The sequence below is a fragment of the Capricornis sumatraensis genome, chromosome 14 (genome assembly GCF_032405125.1).
Source record: "Capricornis sumatraensis isolate serow.1 chromosome 14, serow.2, whole genome shotgun sequence".
NCBI lineage: Eukaryota > Metazoa > Chordata > Mammalia > Artiodactyla > Bovidae > Capricornis > Capricornis sumatraensis.
In genome coordinates, this window is record NC_091082.1 from 18,502,104 (window position 1) to 18,520,996 (window position 18,893).

The window sequence follows — 18,893 nt, forward strand, 5'->3', positions numbered from 1 at the left end:
ATTACTGTGTTTTCCTGGTGGCTCAATGTCCAACCTGTTGGACACTGCCAGTGCCAATCCAGACACAGGTTTGAACCCTGATCCAGCAAGAATCTACATGCCATGGGACACCTAAGCTCTTGTGCCACAACTATTGAAGCCCTCATAACCTGGAGCCCATGCTCCAAAGCAAGAGATGCCATGGCAATGAGAAGCCTGCACACTTCAACTAGAGAGTAGGCCCTGCTTACCCAAACTAGAGGAAAGCCCACATAGCAATGAAGACCCAGCACAGCCAAAAAAAAAAAAAAAAAATTACTTTAAAAGTAATTAATTACTAAAAATCCCCAGAGGAGTAGCCTCCTGATGCTAAGCTGTAGATTCTAGAACTCCTTTATGTTACTGACCACTTGAGACATCAAGATCCTTTCCTTCTATAAATTGCCTACAACCCATGGGGTTTCAATTCACAGAGAGTCAGACACCACTGAGTGACTAACACTTTCAGTTTCAGACCTACTTTAACATAAGTTTTAGGGTAAAGGGAAAAGAGTAAGGTACCTGAGTTTCACCACTAACAGGTGTATTTGCTATATGCCATCTTTCACATTATATCATCTCTCTCTAGGTCTCTGCATTCTACATTCAGCCATCATGAGTTATTTGTAACTCATCTGTAATTCATGTTATTTGTAACTCCCTCTGCTTTTCCTTTGTCCCTTGAAATCCCACTACACTCACTTTGTCTGAATTAAGAGGTCAAACTCTAAATCCCCAGAATGCTGGTGGCTACCTGATTTGTTCTTAAGTGTAAGTGTTCTTATTTATTTTTGGTTAGACCATATGGTCTTGAAGTAAGTTAACACACCCCTATGTCAAACACAATGCCTGAAGCAGTAACTGTCCACTGACAAATGCATAATAAAATTTTGCTACTTAAACATATTTCTGAGGTCGATAAGTTACAACCTATGACTACAAAAGACTTTTAAAGTATTTAATACATTTATGTTCATTCTACATGATGGCATATATAAAATTCTGGGTTTGACCACTGCAGTTAATCACAGCCAATACTAAATGAAAATAGCTTACAATACTAAATAAATCTAATTTATTACTTAATACTGTATGGGAGGAAAACTGTTTTTCCCTTTATTCTTCCGAGTTCTCACTTGAAACTCCTGTAATAAAAGGCAAATCAAAGAGAGAAAAACATACAGATGTTTATTTACATGTATATCTTATGAATACTAGAGAAATGCCCAGAGAAAAAGAATATTTCAAAAAGAAAACCCTCAGAATGGGAGAAAATAATAGCAAGTGAAGCAACTGAAAAAAATTAATTTCCAAAGTGTACAAGCAGTTCATACAATTCAACAGCAGATAAACAAATAAAAAGTGGGAAAAAGACCTAAATAGACATTTCTCCAAAGAAGACTTACGGATGGCTAACAAACACATGAAAAGATGTTCAACATCGCTCATTACTAAAAGAACGCAAATCAAAACTACAGTGAGATGTCACCTAACACCAGTCAGAATGCCATCATCAAAAAGTCTATAAATGATAAATGCTGGAGAGGGTGGGGAGAAAAGGGAACGCTCTTGCACTGTTGGTGGGAACCTAAATTGATAAAGCCACTATGGAAGATGGTATGGGAATTCCTTAAAAAACTAGGAATAGTTTAAAAAACCCATCAATCCCACTCCTAAGCATATACCCTGAGGAAACCAAAATTGAGAAAGACACATGTGTCCCATTGTTCATTGCAGAACTATTTACAATAGCTAGAACATGGAAGCAATCTAGATGTCAATCAACAGATGAATGGATAAGGGAATTGTGGTATATATACACAATGGAATATTATTCAGCCATAAAAAGAAACACATTTGAGTCAGTTCTGATGAAGTGGATGAACCTAAAACCTATTATACAGAGTGAAATAAGTTAGAAAGAGAAAGATAAATATCATATTCTAACACATATATACAAAATCTAGAAAAATGGTACTGAAGAATTTAGTTACAAGGCAGCAATGGAGAAACAGAAAATAGATTTATGGACATGGGGAGAGGGTAGGAGAGGGTGATATGTATGGAGAAAGTAACATGGAAACTTACATTACTATATGTAAAACAGATAGCCAAGGGAAATTTCCTGTATGGCTCAGGAAACATAAATAGGGGCTCTGTATCAACCTAGAGGGGTGGGATGGGGAGGAAGATGGGAGGGAGTTTTGAAAGGGAGGGGATATCAGCATACCTATGGCTGATTCTTGTTGAAGTTTGATAGAAAACAACAAAATTCTATAAAGCAATTATCCTTCAATTAAAAAATAAATAATTTTTGAAAAAGAAGTGTTTTAGAACTCTAGCTAAATACTAACATCATAACCTAAAGACAACAGGAAAAGAAAAAAGGATTTCTGGGGCTAGGGGAGACAGTTACAGAGAGACTACCAGGAAAAGCATAGTAAATGAGGGTAATATTTGTTACAGACTTAAGTCTTTGCTTTCTCCATTGATAAGGGTCCAAAGTTTTCTCTAGGGAACAAATAGGTAAGTCTTTAGGGATAAAAATAAGAGAAGTACTTCTTCCAGTGATGTCAAATTAGCCTGTATCCTACAAATATTCCAAACTCAAACTAGAAAACATGCATACATTTTTTAAAAACTGTTACTTTAAGGCTGCCAAGGACTGAGGACATAGGGTCCTGGACAGAAGGGAACAGAGGGGTTGCCCTGGAGTTCCTGAGTGCCTCTCCCTTGAGGCATCCAACAATCCACCTGTGGTGCTGTAGAAGCCAAGATGCCAAACAATGACTTTTGCAGTCTCTGAAAGGTGGGATAATAGAAATTAAATGTAAGATCCATCAAGGGGGAAAGTGAAAGTGTTAGTCACTCAGTCATGCCTGACTCTGTGACCCCATAAACTATAGCTCACCAAGCTCCTCTGTCCATGGAATTTCTCAGCCAAGAATACTGGAGTGGGTTGCCATGCCCTTCTCTAAGGGAGAGGAGTACTCAGAGTTTAGCTTTTCATTTATAAGACATGGAGGAATAAACTGCAAATGTAATAGCAGCCTATAAATAGACGAGCTCTCCTAAAGACTAAAATCACAACAAAGATGAGCTCAATAACTGACTGAATTATGGTAATCTTCCCACAACTTATATAAAGCCACAGAGATTGGAAATTGAAGATAGCTGTCAGTAATCTTACTAGACCTGGAAGAAAGATGGAATTCATGGAATTCAGGGCTTGCAGAGATGGGGCATTTTTGATGAAGACAATAGTATTCAGATATAGTCAAGGAGATGCAAGCAACTCCAAAAATACCTGATATCTGGCATTAAATAAGCTGAATTTCATATTGGATGAGTGGACCACATTGAAATGCCTGTGAGAAACAAAACACAACCTCAATAAAAGAAGATGGTCCAATATATTACATTATTTCTAGACTGTCCAGAAATCAATTTTAAAATTGAGTAAGAAGAGATTAAAAATAAATAGGATTATCATAATGATAGTAACAAAGATAAAGATTTTTTAAAAAAGACAAAAAAATAGATCCAGATGAAGGCTTGGAATTTTGAGACATAGTCTTTAAGCTAAGTTAAATTAGTATTTAAAAACAATAGAGGTGAAGTTGGAATTTTTTAATCAGAAAGTTGGGTTATAGAAAATTATTTTATAAAGCTGGAGGATGAAAAACATGCTGTAAGTGAAATTAGTAATTAAAAAGCTAGATTAGAAAGCAGATGAGACACAGTGAAATACAAGTTTGGATATGTGATTAATAAGTCAAATATAAATATCCAGAGAGAGGAAAACAGAAAAAGGGGGTACCATGAACACACAGCAAAATACAAGTTTGGATATGTGAATAAGAACTCATATATAAATATCCAGAGAGAGGAAAACAGAAAAAAGGTTATCATGAACAGGTCTAACATATATATAATTGGACTCCTAGCAGGATAAACAGAATGAGATAAAAAAAAGTTATCTGGAAAATAATAGCTGATGATTCCAAAACTAGTCAGTTATACAATTCCAAGATTTAAGGAAATTTTCAAACTTCAAATAGAATATATAAAGTGAAAATAACACATATTATAGGAAAATATCTAAAATGTCAAAAAAACATAGACAACTAGATATGTTTAAAAATAATAATAAGAAGAATTGACTCAGCGACCTAAATGAGAGGAAAACAAGACCATGGGATGACTTCTTTTTCAAGAGCTGAAATAAAAATAACAACTGAAACCAACAAATAATTATACAAGTAGCAAAAAAAAAAAAAAAAAGGCAAAATAGAAACAATTTGGGGGCAAAAAAAATACTGAGTCTTCAACAGCAGCAGATTTTCAGTTTAAAAAAATACAAAAGAAGTTTTGAAAGTAAAAGTATGTTACAACTGATGAGTTGGACTTCATTGAAATTAAAAGCTTCTGTTCTAAGGTAATGCCAAGAGACTGAGAAAATAAGCGCCACAGATACGGAGAAAAATTTTCCCAAGGTCTATTAAAGGACTCATCCCAAATGTACAAAATATCTTTAAACCTCAACAGTAAGACCAACAACCTGAATAACAAATGGACAAAAGACCTGAACTGAAGAAGATAAACAGATGCCAGATAAGTGAAATAAGCATATGAAAAGGTGCTCTACAACATAGGTAACAGGGAAATGAACTTAAAAAAATGAGATATTATTACATATCTATCAGAAAAGTCAATAATACAGAACATTGGTAATGCCAAATGCTGGTGAGGATGTGGAGCAATCACATCTTGGTATTTACTCAAAGCAGAAAATTTAGGTCCACAAAAAAACTTGCACATGGTTGGGTTCAGTAACTTTATTCATAATTGTGACAATTTGGAAATAATCAAGATGCCGTATGGTAGCTGAATACATGAACTGTGGTACATGCAGACAATGACATGTTATTCAATACTAAAAGCAACTGAAACATTAAGCCATGAAAAGCCATGGAGAAACCTTAAATTGACATTTTTAAGTGAAAGAAGCCAGGTTGAAAGACTGCATACTATGTAGTTTCAAAGATATGACATTAAGTAGAAATATCAGGATTTCCAGGAGGAGTGGGAAGAACTTTTATGCAGAATCTTCAGGGCAATAAAAACACTTCATGTGATACCATAATGATGGATACATGTCACACATCTGTGCAAGCTCATAGAATGTACAACTCCAAGAGTGAATATTAATGTAAATTATGAACTTTGGATGATTTTAATGTATCAATATAGGCTCATCAGTTTTAACAAACGTGCCACAGTGGTGGGGGATCTCAAAATGGTTAAGGCTATGGGCATATGGCAAAATGAAAAATAATATGATGTATATGTGTATGTCTCTCTCTATATATGTGTGTGTATATATGTGTATGTATACAGTTAGTCACTCCATCATGTCAGACTCTTTACAACCCCATGGAGTGTAACATACCAGAATCTTCTGTCCATGAGATTTTCCAGGCAAGAATACTAGAGTGAGTATTCTAGCATCCATACCCCAGGGATTGAACCGGGGTCTCTCATATTTCAAGCGGAATTTTCATCATCAGAGCCACCAGGGAAGCCAGAATTGGGGCGGGGGGAGGTGCTTCCCCAGGGGCTCAGTGGTGAAGAATCTGCCTACAATGCAGGAGACATGGGAGATGCGGGTTTGATCCCTGGGTCAGGAAGATCCCCTGGAGGAGAAAATGGCAAGCCTCTGAAATATTCTTACCTAGAAACATACCATGGACAGAGGAGGCTGCTGGGTTGCAGCCCTAGGGTCACATGGAGTAGGGTGTGACTGAGCACACATGCAGGTATACACAGAGAGAGTGAGAGAAAGAAATGAGAGAGTCAGACAGTCAGAGAGATGGAAGAAGACAAAGAAGGATTAAGGAACTAGCTCATGAAATTATGTAGATACAAGTCCAAAATCTGCATCATGTTGGATTTTTGGCTTCCGGGCTAAAGATACAGGGAAGACTTTCTCAGGTCCTTACGTAGCCTAATTAGCTCAATTCTCTTCTTCAGAAAGGTTGGTTATTTTAAGATTTTTCACTGATTATAGAGGCCCACCACATTATAGAGAGCAAGCTGCTTTCCTCAATATCTACTGATTTAAATGTTAGTTCCACAAAAACCTTCAGCAAAGAATCTAGAGTAATATTTGCCCCAGTATCTGAGTACCATAGCCCAGGCTGACACATAAAATTAACCATCATACCCTATTTCCCAAAATATAATATTCCTGTTTATCCTCTTTAATCATCCTGTAATTTCACCATTATGGTATTAGCAATATTCAGATGCATTTCTTCACTGCTAGAGGATATTCTGCATGAGAGAGTCTACCTGATCTGTTTCATTTTTGCTGCCCCATTATCAGAAAGTTCAGTGCAAGTGTTAGTCACTCAGTTGTGTCCAACTCTTTGTGACCCCATGGACTACAGCCCACTAGGCTCCTCTGTTCATGGAATTCTCCAGGCACTTGGCAAATACTTAATACTTATATTTAAAGTGAAAAAATAAAAAATTGCATATCAGAGATATTTGGAAGAAAAACTTAGAAAGTCTGGTCACTGAGACAGGTGGCATATAAAAATTAATTCCAATCATCAGGTCATATGACTGTGGGTACTAATAGCATATAAAATGCTAGTTGAAGACCAGATGTAGCTACTAAGGTTTTAGCCAGATACCAGGGAAGAAAAATTCCAGGATACCTGAAAGTATAAAAGGTGATTACTGAGTAAAGGATGGGACAAGATATGTAAGGGTAATTGTAAAAGTTACAAGACAGGTGGAATTTCCAAGAAAGCTTCACAAATAAGATGCTACCTAATAAATCACTGAATTGTAGAAAGTGTGTACTGTGCTTGTTTTTATTTTTATCATTTTTATTAATAATGCAGTTGATACACTCTAAGTCAGAGTGATAGAAGCAGATACAGAGGCAAGTGAAAGAGAACTTGGAAATCCTGAGACTGTAAGTCATTTATTCCAGTTCACACAGCTAATATGTGGCAGAGTAGAAACAGTCAGGCACTTTGGCATCAGCATCTGTCTTAGCCTGCTGTCTCTTTAGACTCATGCTCACATTTAGGGGATGAGTTCAGAGAAAAAAGAAAACACTGAGAAATTATTGCATACCTAGCCAAGATAATGTAATATTACAGACAAGATAAACTTCTCAATAAAAGGCAGTCAGTGATGCCACAGAAGTAAGGAAGAGGAGGACTGAATAAGAAATCATGTTGTTTCCTTTAATTTTAACATCTACAGTTTAATAAAAAAACTGAAATAAATGAGGTATCTTAAGTTTAGAAAAGGTGTCTTCTAAGATATTAATTATTCTTCCTCACTGTTCTCTCAACTGAAATAATTAGCTTTCACATGCCTTTTTCCTGTTTGTCATTTTGACTTTAAGATCTCAAGGGCATCGTCTTCTTGGTTGTTCTTTCAAGTATCTGTTATAATGGTAACCATCTGCTATTTAGAGCACTTCTAATGGCATAATAGTCTCTTTGCTGCCAGTCAATTAAAATAAACAAGAAGGAAATTCTATTTTTTTCCAGGCTGCCAGAATATTATTCTAAAATTTGGCATTTATATTATCCAGAAAAAAAGAAATGAAGAATGTTTCAATCTGCATGCTAAGTTGCTTCAGTCCTGTCAGACTCTTTGTGACCTTATGGACTGTAGCCCCCCAGGCTCCTCTGTCCATGAGATTCCCCAGGCGTGAGCAGTGGAGTGAATGGGCTGCCATGCCCTCCTCCAGGGCATCTTCCCAACCCAGAGATCAACCTGCATCATTTGTCTCCTGAATTGGCAAGCAGGTTCTTTATCACTAGCACCATCTGGGAAGCCCAAGATTCTTTTTTCTTTTTTTTTAACCTGATAATTTCACTTTTAAAATGTTCATTAAATACAGAAAGTCAAATTTTGCTTATCTCTGGACCTCTTTAGTGTATGTCAGGATTTTGTTGGGATCATTTAAAACCTCAAGCGCTCATAGGCTCAATGCAAGAATAAGGTTGCATAGATTTGGACTGGTTTTCATCCATTGGTTCCCACTTAAGAAATAGTTCAGCTGAAGGTCAGTTAAAAGTGTGCAAAGACGCTGTAAAATGAAGTGCTCCACAGTTCAGAGGTCAACAGTTTTCAGTGTCTGAATGATTGACCACCACTGACCAACATAAATTGCCCATAAAATACTTAATGTAAATGACTTAAGGGTGAGAAAAACCCTATTAAGTGATGCAGAAGTAAGGACATACTAAATTAAAGGAAGAAATCTGAAGTACTTTTCTATTACCCAAATTAATCTCTGGTGAAGAATAGAAAATTGTGTAAAAAATCAGATTGGAAGTAGTCTATAGTTTCATGGTATTTTTTTTCCTCTATTTAAGTTTACACCTAAATACCTAAAGTCTTATATTCATCCAAACAAGGCTGCATTTTCTTAAAGATCTTCAGTACCCATATTCATTGCTAATTCCTCTAATCTGTTATCAGTTCGCATCTTGTTAAACCTTCTGAAATATTTCACTCCTCCGACCACACTGTGCATGATATTTTTTTCTTTCACACTGTGATTCTAGAAATCTTTTCTTAATTGTTTTGCCTAATAATGTGCTGCTCTTGTATCTGCAATTATTAATTATAAGCCCACTTTACTGGCTCTTCTCTTGCCACCAGATTAAAAAATAATAAGGGGAGAAAAGAAAAACAAACCTCTAGGCACGATTTTCAGTTCTTTTTTTCTTGATTTACTTGGTCACTTAGACTATTTAAATTACAGGACAGCTTTGCAGACCAACTCTCTGACATGACTCTTAATTCTTCAGTCCTTAACATACAAAGCACTCCGCTAAATCTCTTTCCATGACTCCTTTTAGAGGAATTTGTGGTTCTCTCTTTCTAGCCTGTTCACTCTGATAGCTGCTCACTTTTCTTTAACAAATTCTGCTCCTTCAAAACACAATGCAAAATGAACATATTCTTTGAAGTATTCTGCTACTTCATAAGAAAAAAAGTAGTATTTTCAGTTTCTCTGTTCAGAGAGTATATTAATATGTCCAGCACCAACTGCCTTCAGTTGCGATTTTTAATTTTTTTTAACGTTTCTACTATATTACATGGTAAACAGAGAGAAGAGCCCGAGTCTTATCATCTTTATCTTTGCTATTGGGTTTAGCCTTACTCTTTCAACACAGAGAGCCCTTAGTAAATGCTAGTTGTTTTTCTTTGACAATGGCATTTTAAATCTCCCTAAAACATTATGAGAAACAACAAATAAACTGTGGAAAATTCTGAGAGAGATGAGAATACCAGACCACCTGACCGGACTCTTAAGAAACCTATATGCAAGTCAGGAAGCAACAGTTAGAACTGGACATGGGACAACAAACTGGTTCCAAATAGGAGAAGGAGTACGTCAAGGCTGTATATTGTCACCCTGCTTATTTAACTTCTATGCAGAGTACATCATGAGAAACGCTGGACTGGAAGAAGCACAAGCTGAAATCAAGATTGCCAGGAGAAATATCAATATCCTCAGCTATGCAGATGACACCACCCTTATGGCAGAAAGTGAAGAGGAACTAAAAACCCTCTTGATGAAAGTGAAAGAGGAGAGTGAAAAAGTTAGCTTAAAGCTCAACATTCAGAAAACGAAGATCATGGCATCTGGTCCCATCATTTCATGGGAAATAGATGGGGAAACAGTGGAAACAGTGTCAGACTTTAATTTTGGGGGTTCCAAAATCACTGCAGATGGTGATTGCAGCCATGAAATTAAAAGACACTTACTCCTTGGAAGAAAAGTTGTGACCAACCTAGATAGCATATTGAAAAACAGAGAGATTACTTTGCCAACAAAGGTCCGGCTAGTCAAGGGTATGGTTTTTTCCAGTGGTCAGGTATGGATGTGAGAGTTGGACTGTGAAGAAAGCTGAGAGCCGAAGAATTGATGCTTTTGAACTGTGGTGTTGGAGAAGACTCTTGAGAGTCCCTTGGACTTCAAGGAGATCCAACCAGTCCATTCTAAAAGAGATCAGCCCTGGGATTTCTTTGGAAGGAATGATGCTAAAGCTGAAAATCCAGTACTTTGGCCACCTCATGCGAAGAGTTGAGTCATTGGAAAAGACTCTGATGCTGGGAGGGACTGGGGGCAGGAGGAAGAGGGGATGACAGAGGATGAGATGGCTGGATGGCATCACCAACTCAATGGACTTGAGTCTGAGTGAACTCTGGGAGATGGTGATGGACAGGGATGCCTGGCATGCTGCAATTCATGGGGTCGCAAAGAGTTGTACATGACTGAGCGACTGAATGAACTGAACTAAAAACATTATGAGAAACTACAAATAAACTGCCATGATGTTAGTTTCTTTAAACAGGGAAGTGCAAGAATAAATCCATTTTACGTTTTTTTTTTTTTTTCTCTCTTAAGAAAATATATCTAATTTTAGGCTTTAATTGTGAGATCTATATTTAGTGTTTTCTCTGGGACTAGATGCTCTTTCCCTGTAAAACAATCGGCTTTTTCTGAAGAGTGTAATTGGAAATTGGTATTTTTTTTTCTGGCAATATGAATACATTTTAAAACATATTAAAATTACTTAGGCTTATATTGAAGATATATCATTAATCTTAATATTCTCAAATATGTGCTTGGTATACTGGATTTTTTGCATGTTGTTTAATTAGAGCATGAACAAACTTTTATTTTTAATAAACATATTTTATACACATTCTTTCAGTACTACTCCAAAGACTCATCATCTTTTCCAGAAATTTTCTTATCTTAATTGCTTGTCTTCTGTTTCTTAACCTTTGGCTGTTTTTTCAACTTTGAAAGCATAGAGGTGCAGGATAATTAGCTGGAAGTTCAGTTCAGTTTAGTTGCTTAGTTGTGTCTGACTCTGTGACCCCATGGACTGCAGCATGCCAGACTTCTATGTCCATCACCAACTCCAGGAGCTAGTTACAACTTATGTCCATTGAGTCTGTGATGCCACTCAACCATCTCATCCTCTGTTGTTCCCTTCTCCTCCTGCCTTCTATCTTTCCCAGCATAAGGGTCTTTTTAAATGAGTTACTTCCTCACATCACGTGGCCAAAGTATTGGAGTTTCAGCTTCAGCATCAGTACTTCCAATGAATATTCAGGACTGATTTCCTTTAGGATGGACTCCTTGCATCTCCTTGCTGTCCAAGGGACTCTCAAGAGTCTTCCCCAACACCACAGTTCAAAAGCATCAATTCTTTGGTGCTCAGCTTTCTTTATAGCCCAACTCTCACATCCATACTTGACTACTGGAAAAATCATAGCTTTGACTAGATAGACCTTTGTTGGCAAAGCAATGTCTCTGTTTTATAATATGTTGTCTAATTTGGTCATAGCTTTTCTTCCAAAGAGCAAACATCTTTTAATTTCATGGCTGCACTTACCATCTGCAGTGATTATGGAACCTGAGAAAATAGTCTCTCACTGTTTCCATTGTTTCCCCATCTATTTGCCATGAAGTGATGGGCCAAATGCCATGATCTTAGTTTTCTGTATGTTGAGTATTAGGCCAGCTTTTTCATTTTCCTCTTTCACTTTCATCAGGAGGCTATATAGTTCTTCACTTTCTGTCATAAGGGTGGTGTCATCTGCATGTCTAAGGTTATTAATATTTCTCCCAGCAGTCTTGATTTCAGCTTGTACTTCATCCAGCCAGCATTTTGCATGATTTGTTCTGCATATAAGTTAAATAAGGAGGGTGACAACATACAGCTTTTATATATGCTTTTCCCTATTTGGAACTAGTATGTTGTTCTGTGTCCAGTTATAACTGCTGCTTCTTAACTTTCATACAGATTTCTCAGAAAGCAGGTAAGGCGATCTGGTATTCCCATCTCTTTAAGAATTTTCATCAGTTTATTGTGATCCATGCAGGAAAAGGTTGTGGCTAGTCAATAAAGCAGAAGTAGATGTTTTTCTGGAACTCTTTTGCTTTCTCTGTGATCCAAAATTTATCGGCACCTTGATCTGCGGTTCCTCTGCCTTTTCAAAATCCAGCTTGAGAACTGGAAGTGCATGGTTCAAGTAATGTTGAACTCCTGTTTGGATAATTTTGAGCATTACTTTGCTAGCCTGTGAGAATAGTGCGATTGTGAGGTAGTTTGAACATTCTTTGGCATTGGCTTTCTCAAGGACTGGAATGAAGACTGACCTTTTCTAGCCATGTGGCCACTGCTGAGATTTCTAAATTTGCTGGCATATTGAGTGTGCCACTTTCACAGCATTATCTTTTTGTATTTGAAATAGTTCAACTGGAATTCCATCACCTCCACTAGCTTTGTTCATAGTGATGCTTCCTAAGGCCCACTTGACTTCACATTCCAGGACGTCTAGTTCTGGGTGAGTGATCACACCATCTTGGTAATCTGGGTCATAAAATTGTTTTTGAATAGTTCTTCTCTGTATCCTTGCCTCCTCTCCTTAATATCTTTTTCTTCTGTTACGTCCATAGAGTTTCTGTCCTTTATTGTGCCCATCTTTGCATGCAATGTTCCCTTGGTAGCTCTAATTTTCTCCAAGTTATCTCTAGTCTGTCCCATTCTATATTGTTTTCCTCTATTTCTTTGCACTGATCACTGAGGAAGGCTTTCTTATCTCTCCTTGCACTTCTTTGTAATTCTGCATTTAAATGAGTATATCTTTCCTTTTCTCCTTTGCCTTTAGCTTGTCTTCTTTTCTCAACTATTTATAAGGCCTCCTCAGACAACCATTTGGGGTTTATCCATTTCTTTCCCAGGGATGGTCTTGATCACTGCCTCCTGTCCAATGTCATGAACCTCCATCCACAGTTCTTCACAGTTCTTCAAACACTCTATCAGATCTAATCCCTTAAATATATTTGTCACTTCCACTGTATAATCTTAATGGATTTGATTTAGGTCATACATGAATGGTCTAGTTTTTTTCCTACTTTATTCAATTTAAGTCTGAATTTGATAATAAGGAGTTCATGATCTGAGTCACAGTCAGCTCCTGATCTTGTTTTCACAGACTGTACAGAGGGTCTCCATCTTTGGCTGCAAAGAATATAATCGATCTGATTTTGGTATTGATCATCTCATCATGTCCATGTGAAGACTCTTCTCTTGTATTGTTGAAAGAGGGTATTTGCTATGACCAGTGCGTTCTCTTGGCAAAACTCTGTTAGCCTTTGCCCTGTTTCATTTTGTACTCCAAGGCCAAATTTGCATGTTACCAGGAATCTCTTGACTTCCTACTTTTGCATTCTAGTCCCCTATAATGAAAAGGACGTCTTTTTTTAGGTGTTAGTTCTAGAAGGTCTTGTAGATCTTCATAGAACCATTCAACTTCAGTGTCTTCCACATTACTGTTTGGGGTATAGCCTTGGATTACTGTAATACTGAATAATTTGCCTTGGAAATGAACAGAGATTATCCTGTCGTTTTTGAGATTGCATCCAAGTACTGCATTTTGGACTCTTGTTGACTATGATGGCTACTCCATTTCTTCTAAGGGATTCTTGCCCACAGTGGTAGATATAATGGTCATCTGAGTTAAATTCACCCATTCCAGTCCATTTTAGTTTGCTGACTCCTAAAATGTCAGTGTTCACTCTTGCCATCTCCTGTTTCACCACTTCCAGTTTACCTTGATTCATGGACCTAACATTCCATGTTCCTTTGCAGTATTGCTCTTTATAGCATTAGACTTTACTTCCATCACTAGTCACATCCACTACTGGACATTGTTTTTGCTTTGGCTCTGTCTCTTCATTATTTTGGGTTATTTCTCCACTCTTCTCCAGTAGTATATTGGGCACCTATTGACCTGGGGAGTTCATCTTTCATTGTCATATATTTTTGCATTTTCATAGTGTTCATGGGGTTCTCAAGGCAAGAATAGTGAAGTGATTTTTGGACCATGTTTTGTCAGAACCCTCCACCATCACCCATCCAACTTGGGTGAGCTTACATGGCATGGCTCATAGTTTCATTGAGTTAGACAAGATGTGATCCATGTGATCAGATTGATTTATTTTCTGCCATTGTGGTTTTCATTCTGTCTGCCTTCTGAGGGATAAGAATAAGAAGCTTATGGAAACTTCCTGATGGAAGAGACTGACTGTGAGAGAGACTTGGTCTTGTTCTGATGGGCAGGGCCATGCTCAGTCAATCTTTAATCCAATTTTCTGTTGATGGATAGGGTTATGTTCCCTCCTGTTATTTGACCTGAGATCAAACAATGGGGAAGGTAATGAAGATAATGGAGACCTCCTTCAAAATGTGTTGTGCAAGCACTGTCACACTCTGTGCCCCCGACCCTGCAGCAGGCCACCACTGACCCAAGCCTCCACCAGGGACTCCTGGATACTCACAGACAAGTCTAGATCAGTGCCTTATGGGGTCACTGCTCCTTTCTCCTGGGTCCTGGTTGCACACAGGCTTTCGTTTGTGCCCTCAAGGGTCTGTTTCCCTCATCTTTGTAAGTTCCTGTGTCTCTATGTTGGGATTAATGGTGACCTCCTCCAAAAGGGCTTATGCCACACTCAGGTCCAGGGCACTCAGAGCCCCTTCCCCTGAGACAGGCCACTGCTGACCTGTACCTCCACAGATGATACTCAAACACTCAAAGGCAGGTCTGGCTCAGTCTCTGTGGTGTCTCCTGGTGTGCACAAGCTTTTCTTTGCACCTCTGAGTATCTCTGGCAGGAATGGGGTTTTAAGCATGATTTTGCTTCTCCTACCATATGGGGCTTCTCCTTTGCCCTTGGACATAGGGTATCTTTTTTTTTTTTTTTCCGGTGTGATTCAACATCCTCCTATCAGTGGTTGTTTGGCAGCAAGTTGTAATTTGGAGTTCTCACAGGAGATGAGTGCACATCCTCCTACTCCACCATCTTGTGAAATGTTTTCTCAGTCTTTTGGCTAAGATCAAGTGTAGTATCTGTTCTTATCAGTATAATTAGGTGGAAAGCTGCTTATAAAACATCTTGATTGTTGAATGGAATTCCATGGGTCTGGTCCATTTTCACAGGAGATCAATGTAAATATAAGCAGTCTTTCTCAAAAGTGTCATTTCAGTTCAGTTCAGCCACTCAATCGTGTTTGACTCTTTGCAACTCCATGAATTGCAGCACACCAGGCCCCCCTGTCCATCACAAACTCCCAGAGTTCACTCAAACTCACGTCCATCGAGTTGGTGATGCCATCCAGCCATCTCATCCTCTGTTGTCCCCTTCTCCTCCTGCCCCTGATCCCCCCCAGCATCAGAGTCTTTTCCAATGAGTCAACTGTTCGCATCAGGGGGCCAAAGTATTGGAGCTCCAGCTTTAGCATCATTCCTTCCAAAGAATACCCAAGGCTGATCTCCTTTAGAATGGACTGGTTGGATCTCCTTGCAGTCCAAGGGACTCTCAGGAGTCTTCTCCAACACCACAGTTCAAAAGCATCAATTCTTTGGTGCTCAGCTTTCTTCACAGTCCAACTCTCATATCCATACATTTACTGACATCTAAATTCACCTAATTCAATAATTTGATTTAAAAATGTATCATATTATATGTCTATAAAGCTTATTTCATGACAATGGTTTTACCAAAATCAGAAAGACTAAAATGTGATTAGTTTGGTTAGTTTTCTGTGATGCGGCTTTCATTCTGTCTGTTCTCTGGTGGATGAGGACAAGAAGCTTATGGACACTTATTAATGGGAGGGAAGGCATGTGGGGAAAACCGGGTCTTGTTTTGATGGGTAAGGCCATGCTCAGTAAATCTTTAACCCAGTGTTCTATTGATGGATGTGGCTGTGTTTCCTCCTTGTAGTTTAGCTGAGGCCAAAAGATGTTAGAGGTCATGGCAACCTCCTCAAAAAGGATGTATTCCAGGAGCTGCACCTTCCAGGAATGCTCCTGTCAGTGCAGGTCACTGTAGACCCACACCTCCACTGGAGACTCCCTAACACTCATAGGCATGTCTGCCTCCATCTCTTATGGGGTGACTGCTACTTTCCCCTGTGTCTCAGCGCCCTCCAAGAGTCTCTGTTTCCCCAGTCCTGTGGAAGTTCTGTAATTAAATCCTGCTGACCTTCAAAGTCAGATTCCCTGGGGATTCTCAGTCTCTTTGCCAGATCCTCAGGGGATTGGGAAGTCTGTTGTGGAGCCTAGAACTTTTGCAACAGTGTGAGAACTTCTATGGTATAATGGTTCTCCAGTTTGTGTATTGCCCACTCAGCAGCTCTATAGTGGGAACAATGGTGACCTCCTTCATGAGGACTTAAGCCACATGCCATGCCTCTCAGGACTGCTGCTGCCAGAGCTTCTGTCCCCAAGGCAAATTGGTGACCTACACCTCTGCAGGAGACCCTCAAACAGTGAAAGGCCCAGGGGGCCATAAATATTCCTGGCATTTAATTAATCCCCAAAAAACATTTATGGAACAAATACATGAATGATGATATTTTTCTTTAGTGGTTTACTTTTTTTTTTTTTTTAAGAAATTATATTAGATGACAACTTTTCTGCTTTAATAGTCTTCTTTTTAAAATGTTGTTAAATTTGAGGCAGTCCTAAGATGGTGGAGGAATAAGATGGGAGACCACTTTCTCCCTCACAAATTCATCAAAGGAACATTTCAACGCTGAGTAAATTCCACAAAACAACTTCTGAATGCTGGCAGAAGACATCAGGCACCCAGAAAAGCAGATCATTGTCTTCAAAAACAGGTAGGAAAAAATATAAAAGATGAAAAAAGAGACAAAGGAGGTAGGGAGGGAGCTCCGTACAGGGAAGGAAGTCCCGTCCTGGGAAGGGAAACTTAAGAAGAGGTTTCCAAACACCAGGAAACACTCTCACTGCCGAGTCTGTGGTGAGCCTTGGAAGCACAGAGGGCAACATAACAGGAAGGAAAAATAAATAAAACCAACAGATTACGAGCCCAACAGTAACTCCCCCAGCGGAGAAGCAGTGCAGACACCTGCATCCACCACTAGCAAGTGGGGGCTGAGCAGGGAGGCACTGGAGGCATGGGCTGCAGTGCTTTTAAGAATTGGGCCAGAACGCCCTGCGCATAACCAGAGTGAACTAACTTGGACTAGCAAACCAGACTGTGGGATAGCTACCACGCAAAAAGCTCGAATATAAGACACTGCCAGGACCGCACACAGAACAAAGGACAGAACAGAAATAGCCGGCTACAGACCATCCCCCTCCGGTGACAGGCAGCCAGAGCCGTAAGGGCTGGAAGGAGGCAATCACAGCCCAAGAGAGACATTACCTACCAAAATGCAAGACTTCTTTGCTAACTAAGGCTTCTTTGCTAACTAAGTCTTCTGGGGGTTCTGGACAGTCATCATCCGCCTGAGAAGGGACTCCAGTGATACACCCAGAAAAATGAGCAGCAGAGACAGGAAAGGAGATAAGTCGCAGTGACCACGCTCACCAAACCCCTGAGCTACTCGGACCTGGGAGGCCCAACCGAATCTGTGCCTCTGAGGGCTACCTGAGCACCGAGCCTGATGGCTTAGACTGGGGAGGTGCATGCATCCTAGGGCTGGCCTCAGATGGTTCCTGGCAGAGCAACGTAGAGCCTGAGCAGTGTGCGCCGTGAGCAGGGGCAGGCCCAGTGGGGCTGAGACACTGCAAACACACACCACGGTTACTAGTTTGCAGCATCCCTCCCTCCCCACAGAGTGACCGAACAAGTGAGCCTAAAAAAAAAAAGTGTCCACCACCCCCCCCCATCCCCTGCCCCCACCATGTCAGGGCGGAAATCAGACACTGAAGGGACCAGCAAACAGAAGTTAAACAGAGGGAACCGCCTTGGAAGTGACCCCACACTGCCCACAACACCAGAGAAAGAGCCAGATATAGCGCTACTATTTTTATGATCACTCCTTTTTGTTGTTGTTGATGTTGTTGTGTGATTGTTTTTCCTTCTTTTTTTTTTAACTTTTTAAACTTTTTAAGTCCTCTATTTCTCCTTTAATTTTACTTTTAATTTTTATAACCTTCTGTTACTTAAAAAAAAAAAAAGACCCTATTTTTAAAGCAAATGCCGTATATAGTCTTTAGTGTGGTTGTTGTTGTTGTTTTTTAATAATTCTTATGGCTTTGTTTTTGTTTTTGTTTTTTCTTCTTCTTTTCTTTAATATTGTATTTTTGAAAATCCAACCTCTACTCTAGATTTTTAATCTTTGCTTTTTGGTATTTATTGTCAATTTTGTATTTAAAAACCCAATCTTCAGTACCCAATTTTACCTGAGAGTGAGATTACTGGTTTGACCAGTCTCTCCTCCTTTGGACTCTTCTCCACCAGGTGGCCTCTGTCTCTTCCCTCCCCCTTCTCTTCTCTACCCAACTCTGTGAATCTCTGTGTGTTCCAGACGGTGGAGAACACTTAGGGAACTGGTTACTGGCTGGATCTGTCTCTCTGCTTTTCATTTCCCTCTTTTGTCCTCCTGGCAACCTCTGTCGACTTCCTCCCTCTCCTCTTCCCTATATAACTCCGTGAACACCTCTGAGTGGTCCAGACTGTGGAGCGCACATAAGAAGTGATTACTGGCTAGCTTGCTCTCTCCTCTTTTGATCCTACCTCATCTCATTCCAGTCACCTCTAACTACCCCCTCCCTCTTCCCTTCTCCATGTAACTCAGTGAACCTCTCTGGGTGACCTTCAATGTGGAGAAACTTTTCATCTTTAACCTAGATGTTTTATCATCAGTGCTGTATAGATGGATAAGTCTGGAGGCTACTGTAAAAATAAAACTGAAAACCAGAAGCAGGAGGCTTAAGTCCAAAGCCTGAGAACATCAGAGAACTCCTGAATCCAGGGAACATTAATCGATAGGA

At 39.2% G+C, this 18,893-nt stretch overlaps 1 pseudogene; it reads left to right on the forward strand.

The window, feature by feature from the left end:
* The first annotated feature begins 14,954 nt into the window (after positions 1-14,954).
* Positions 14,955-15,062, forward strand: LOC138090919 (U2 spliceosomal RNA; annotated as a pseudogene).
* Positions 15,063-18,893: the final 3,831 nt, after the last annotated feature.